Raw genomic sequence first — 6,000 nt, 5'->3', positions numbered from 1 at the left:
GCAGGGGGGCGCTGGACGTGTGTTGCCCCGCTCCCCACCCACAGACAAGGCAAGACCCCCAGTGTTTCTTAACCCGTGGGTCGCCACCCAAAAGTGGGTGGAAAGGGTATAGGAAAGGGGTGCAAACAAACTTTAAAAATGGATCAACAAACTTTAAATATGGGCTCTGCTTTAAAGTAGGGAAACTGCGGCTTTTCCCTTGCAGGCTGGCAGAGCTCCAGCCTGCCCGGGGCTGCTTGGGGGACCCCCATGCCTCACATACACCCACCCGCTGTGGCATATACATGGGAGCAGGGGTGAGGGGCACTGGGTTGGGACTGGCCATGGTTGTCTACAAATGGGTCCTGGTACAAAAAAGGTTGAGAACCACTGCTTTAAACCTTTTCTGGCAGCAGCAGGCTTTGACCCCTCTCTCTGCTCCAGCACTCAGATGCAGCCACATGAACTCCATCCCAGCTCACTCCCTCCTTGGTTAAGAAAAACAAAATGGAAATACCCACTGCCAAGTCTACCTCCTCCTCGGAGAGTTATTCCCCATAGCAGGACTGATACAGGGTATCTTGCTGGAGGGCCAACTGGTAGTGCTACTCTTTAGTTCAGTGGGTGTCAACCTTTTTTGTACCAGGACCCATTTGTAAACATCAGTGGCTGCTGCCTCCTGACCTAGTGAATAGTTCAAATAGAAAAAAGCCCCCTGACCCTGCTGCTGCTGCCCCTCACTCCTAACCTGTTGCCCCCTGCCCCCACCAATGGGGCAGGGGGTGGGTGTGTGGAGAATGGGGGCCCCAAGCAGCACCTTGCAAGGGAAAAGCCATGGTTTCCCACATTTTTCACCTTTAAAGGAGAGTCCATTTTTAAAGTTTGTTCATGATCCTTTCATATATTCTTGTGATCCACTTTTGGGTCGCAACCCATGGGTTGAGAAACGCTGCTTTAGTTCACACTGATAAACACATCCTGAAGTTGCATAGATGGTATGGTAGTGACACCAGAGCTGTGAAATACAGTGTTTGACTTGGCTGGGAGCCTTTGGTTTTCTGAAATATGGTTGGCAAGTCTGTGAAAGCAGTCACTTTTGATAATCTTTTATCTTAAAGCAGTTGGTCACAAGTTGCAGCAGGGGGAGTTGAGGTTAGATAGGAGGGTAGTATGAGAACAGGCTACCCAGAAAGGTGGTGGAATCTCCTTCCCTGGAGGTTTTTAAGACTGGGAGACAAAGGCTTGGCTGGGGTGATCTAGAAGAGGCTGGTCGTGCTTTCACCAGGGGATTGGACTAGATGACCTCCATAGGTCCCTGCCAACCCTAATTTTCTTTGATTCCATAATTGCTCTAAAAAAAGAAAGTTTTCATTTTTTTTGATACAACACACCAAAGATAGGTTGTGCATTAAACCCATTGCCTTTTGTTTTGTAAATCTTTCAACATATGTGCTTTTGTAAAATGATTATACTTATTTTGCTTTCCTTTTTTTTAACTCACTGATGGGGTTTCTCATGTCTTATTACATCTTTCATCAGCTAATTCAGAAAGGGAGGGTAGGTAGCTGAGCTGAAGTGAGCATTCACTTAAAACACAGTTCAACCTCTGTGATTTTCCTGAGGCTCAGACTAACAGATTGATAGGTAAAGCTAAATTTTAAATGATACACTGATACATTGATGCAGTGGATACATTGATGCAACACAGTGCAGAACCATGTAGACACAGCTGAGCTAGCTTGTTTTCTGAGAACTGGGATATATTAGCAGAGGTGGGGTGTTGCATGAGTGTAGTCATAGACAGGTCAGGTATCTATAGAGCTCTGCATCTCCTGTGAAGACATTCTTAAGTGCCTCCTTTTTATTTTTTATTTTAAATGATCTCAGTGGAATTATAGAGAAAGTTTGAAGGGTCTATAACTCAGTGAAATCTTAAACACAGGCTATATATGAGGAAGTTAACTTGTAAGCAAATTAGGCTTTTTCTAATCAGTAATAACAGATTACAGATGGGCCAGTGGAATAGTTTGGGTCACTTAACCAGATGCCATGACTCAATACTACAATACTCAAAACTCAAGCATTCGCCTATTGTGTAATTTATGTGCCACAATACTGCTTGCTGCCATAAGACAGTGGTATGAGAGACATATGCATTAGGAAGAGTCCTCACTGCCAGATAATTTGGTTGTTGTTGTCACTGCTTCTTAATAGTTCTGTGGTCTCACTCTGGTGTACAACTTGAAAGAAGTCTCATAGCTGCCTTGACTGTATCACATATTTTGACAGCACTACTGGGGAAGCCATCCCTACGCATACCCTTATGTCTCCTTGGCTCCCACAGTGTTGGGTTGCAGAAAGAGGTATGCTGAAGAGGAAGGTTAAGCCCTAATTCACTGTTATCTGTATCATTTCTGCCATTGATACTTTCTTGGTATGTAGTGGGCCTGAGGCAGTGCCCTAGGAATTAAAGCATGTGTAATGCCATAAGGAGGGGACATTTGTGGCAGAGGTAAACTAAAAATTAGTTAAGTGGGATTTAGGGCTGTAAACATCAAAGTGCATTGATCAGAATTGTATGGCAGTTGCAGGGCAGATTTCAAATTCTTTGGGTACTTTCCCTAGCAGAATATGCCTGGGTTTCTTTTAGGTTTAATCTGAACTCTGAATATTCTGGATTTGCATTGCTTGGAGTAATTGCAGCATCCCTGTACTGTTTCTTTCCATTAAATTACTGACATTTAATCTCAGGCTTCACTCCATTTAATGTACCTGTATTTATGTCTGAGAATATATAACTTTAGAGGGTGGCATATTTGTCTTATTCATCAAGGGCACTGTTTGTACTAAGAAAACTCAGTAAATTTACTGACAAATTTACCATAGCATCAAGTAACAAAGGTTCCTAAAATGAAGTTTGGTTTGTCATGTAAGTAACTTCCAAGTGACAGGTTACATATGGTCACTTTTTAGAGAGCACCATAAAACTGCAAATGGGACAAGTCTGGTATAGTGCTTATAATGGAATATTACATTTACCCATATTTAAATAAGGCAGTTTTAAGTCGCTCAAAAACATATGCCTCTGATCTATAGCAGATAAAGACTGATACAGAGCATGTTCTGCTTATCACTGGTTACATATTCTCTAGAAATACTTTGAATGTCTGAACCAAAGCACTTAACTAAGTAAATTGGAGAAGTTTAACTTTCCTCTTGTTTAAAGTACCTTTAATAGGTTAATTTTGATAAATCCCAGAAACTCATAGTAACCTACAGCATTAAGGAAACTTAAAAGGATACTGATAAATGAATCCTCTACATTGAATATAAGTAGTACTGTATCACCCACTTCAGAGTCTTTTGAAATTTTGTGATTTTTTTTTTTTTGTAGATTATTAATGAAAAAACGTAGTAGTAGTAGTAGTCTATCTTTTTGTTGTGGTTGAAGATCCAGGTGGAAAACTGACTACAATCGAAATTTTGCCTAATCTATGAAGCGGGGGAAGGAAGGTGGGAGGGGAATGCTAAGTCTGGCTTGTAAGATAATAGACAAAAATATGCAAACAGATGATTTTTACTTCTTAAATTAGTACCTATAAGTTTTAAGTATCTTAAGTCTTTGGATCTATGAAAATCTATACCTTTTTAGAGAATTTGCCTAGAGTTGGTAAGTGCCCAGTGACTGCAAGGATACACCCTTGCAAACTCTGGTGTGAGGCAGTACTCTTGAAACAACAGGTTGGATACTACATGCATAGTGTTTTTAAGATTTAAGTTTCTGCATAGATGACAGGTGAGAGAGAACAAACTCATGGTTCTCAACTGTGCTTCACAGAACTCTTGGTGATTGTTAATGAAATGAACCATATTGAAAATGAAGCATTGGAATATTAGAAAGGACATTGATTTGATTTTGCCTTTCTGAAGTGTTTTACAAAATGAACAAGTTAAGATATAATTTTGATGTTGAAATAACTATAGAGCTGAAGTTAAAGAAATGCAGTCCTAGTATATCTTCTTAATATCCTGGAACTTTTTTTCTTCCTATGTGTTCTCTAGCACTTTGGTCACTTTTAAGTTATTGGAATAATTTCATTATTTTCTTGGATCAATTGTTTCAAATGTATAATGGACTTTATTGCTAAGAGCTTTTTTCTGTTATTCAGACTAAATGCTACTTTGCCTCATTTTAGTGCATTACTTCCTAGTTTTCTTTCTTGCAAAAGACAAGCATTTCCTAAGAAATTATTTCCATCTACTTAGAATTTGTGTTAGCTATCTGCTCCTGTGCTTGCAATCTTTACTCAAATATCAGGCCTTCATTTGACCTCTCTTTCAGTTGCTTGTCTTGGTACATCCTCCCATCATTCAACATTTTTCTAGTTTTGAGGTGGCTAGAGATGGTATCTCAAGTGCAGTCTCACGAAAGCTGTGTAAAAAGGGCCATCGTTCCTCTGGAATAGAAGATGTCCCTCAACCTGGTGCCAGGTGCCCTTGAGAATTCTTTCAGTAAAGACACAGTATGTGTTAACACTTTGGCAAGACCTTTGTTGGAGAGCTCACTGAATAAGAATAACTATTCTTTTTTTCCTCCCCCTCTGCCCTTCCCTCCCACTAATTTGGATTAGAGGTTGCCTCATCCTGTTCCTAGGGCTGGACCTACTGTGCTCTATCTCTAGGAGGTATAAAGTCAACAAAAACACTGATTTAATTTTAGTCATGGAATCCTGTCTTTTCTATGGCAGACATACTGAAGATATTTGACAGAACTTCTGCTTACATTTCCATATACCCCAAATTCACTGATTGCTGCAGAATTCTAGGTGCTCTTTAGCAGATGAAAGAGAATTGAGCTCTGCAACATTCAGAAAAATTACAACCGTATACAATTTAGACTCAGGGTTTTGGCTTTTCTGTGTACCAGTTTAGAAATCTGTCCTGGTTACTGCTGTTTTTATCTGACTGTATCACATTTATTTATTAGATGTATTGTCATTCATACTGCAATTAAAACAAAAGGAATATTATAGCAGAGCAAAGGGCTGGAAGGTTTATTTTGCATTACTTTGAGCTAGTCAACGTGATTTAGAATAGCTATGCACAGGTATTTGCTGCTGATCTACTTTGTCATAGGTACTGAAGTGGATGTTATACAGTAATGTTCAGGAAGGAAAATGGCCAACAGATCTGGTTACTCCAGTCACTCATTTCTTTATGAACAATGTCCTACATTGTTGCCCTTATTTTTAATGCTTTTTGCTAATTTAGTCTAGCTATTTAAGTGCATACATGTTGTATGGGGGTATAGGTTGTAGCCATGTTGGTCTGAGGGCACTGGCAGACAAGGTTGTTTTGGTAAATCTGATAACTTATTAGATCAACTCAAATAGTTGGAAAAATAATTTAATAATAATGTAATATAATAATAATAAGTATAATGTCCAGCTGTTTGAGTTGGTCTAATAAAATGTATCAGATTTACCAAAAGAACCTCGTCTGCCTATATGATGCATTGCCTTCCTGATCTTTGGCTCATCTCTTCTTTCAACATCTCTTCTTTCAACCTTTTACTGTCATAGTTGTGATGACCACTTTTTCTATAATTGACATATTAAAGTAGCAAGTGCAAAAAAATCCACAACCATAATATGGTATTTATAATATAGTATTCGTATAAAGTTAACTTCTTGTACTTTCTGATGTTTTGTGATCTTTTTAAAGACTAAAGCAGCAGCGTTAACTCAACTATGCTGTATATAGAGTACAACTGTTGTATTTTCATGTTTTATACCTTGGTTTGCTAAAAAGGTGGAATAAATGATTCTTCAAGGCTGATGCTGAGCAGTCCACTTGCTGGCTTCTGTCTCTGAGAAGAAGGGAAATCCTCTAGTAGCTCTGGGTGAAGGCAACACATGTCTAGTTAGACTGCTTGGCTGCTCGTTTTGCCCATCACACTGGCTGCTTGCATACGTTTAAAAAAAACCCACAAACAAAAAAACATGCTTTACCAGAAGCAGC

General features: G+C 39.4%; 1 protein-coding gene across 1 annotated transcript in view; it reads left to right on the top strand.

Moving 5' to 3' along the window:
- The window catches only part of SOCS6 (suppressor of cytokine signaling 6), a 42,716-nt gene that overhangs the window by 1,246 nt on the left and 35,470 nt on the right, over window positions 1–6,000 (top strand). The gene's annotated exons all lie outside the window — the stretch shown is intronic.

The sequence above is a fragment of the Gavialis gangeticus genome, unplaced genomic scaffold (assembly GCF_001723915.1).
Source record: "Gavialis gangeticus isolate Ggan-Ray unplaced genomic scaffold, GavGan_comp1, whole genome shotgun sequence".
Classification (NCBI taxonomy): domain Eukaryota; kingdom Metazoa; phylum Chordata; order Crocodylia; family Gavialidae; genus Gavialis; species Gavialis gangeticus.
This window is presented reverse-complemented; position numbering and strand designations above follow the sequence as displayed.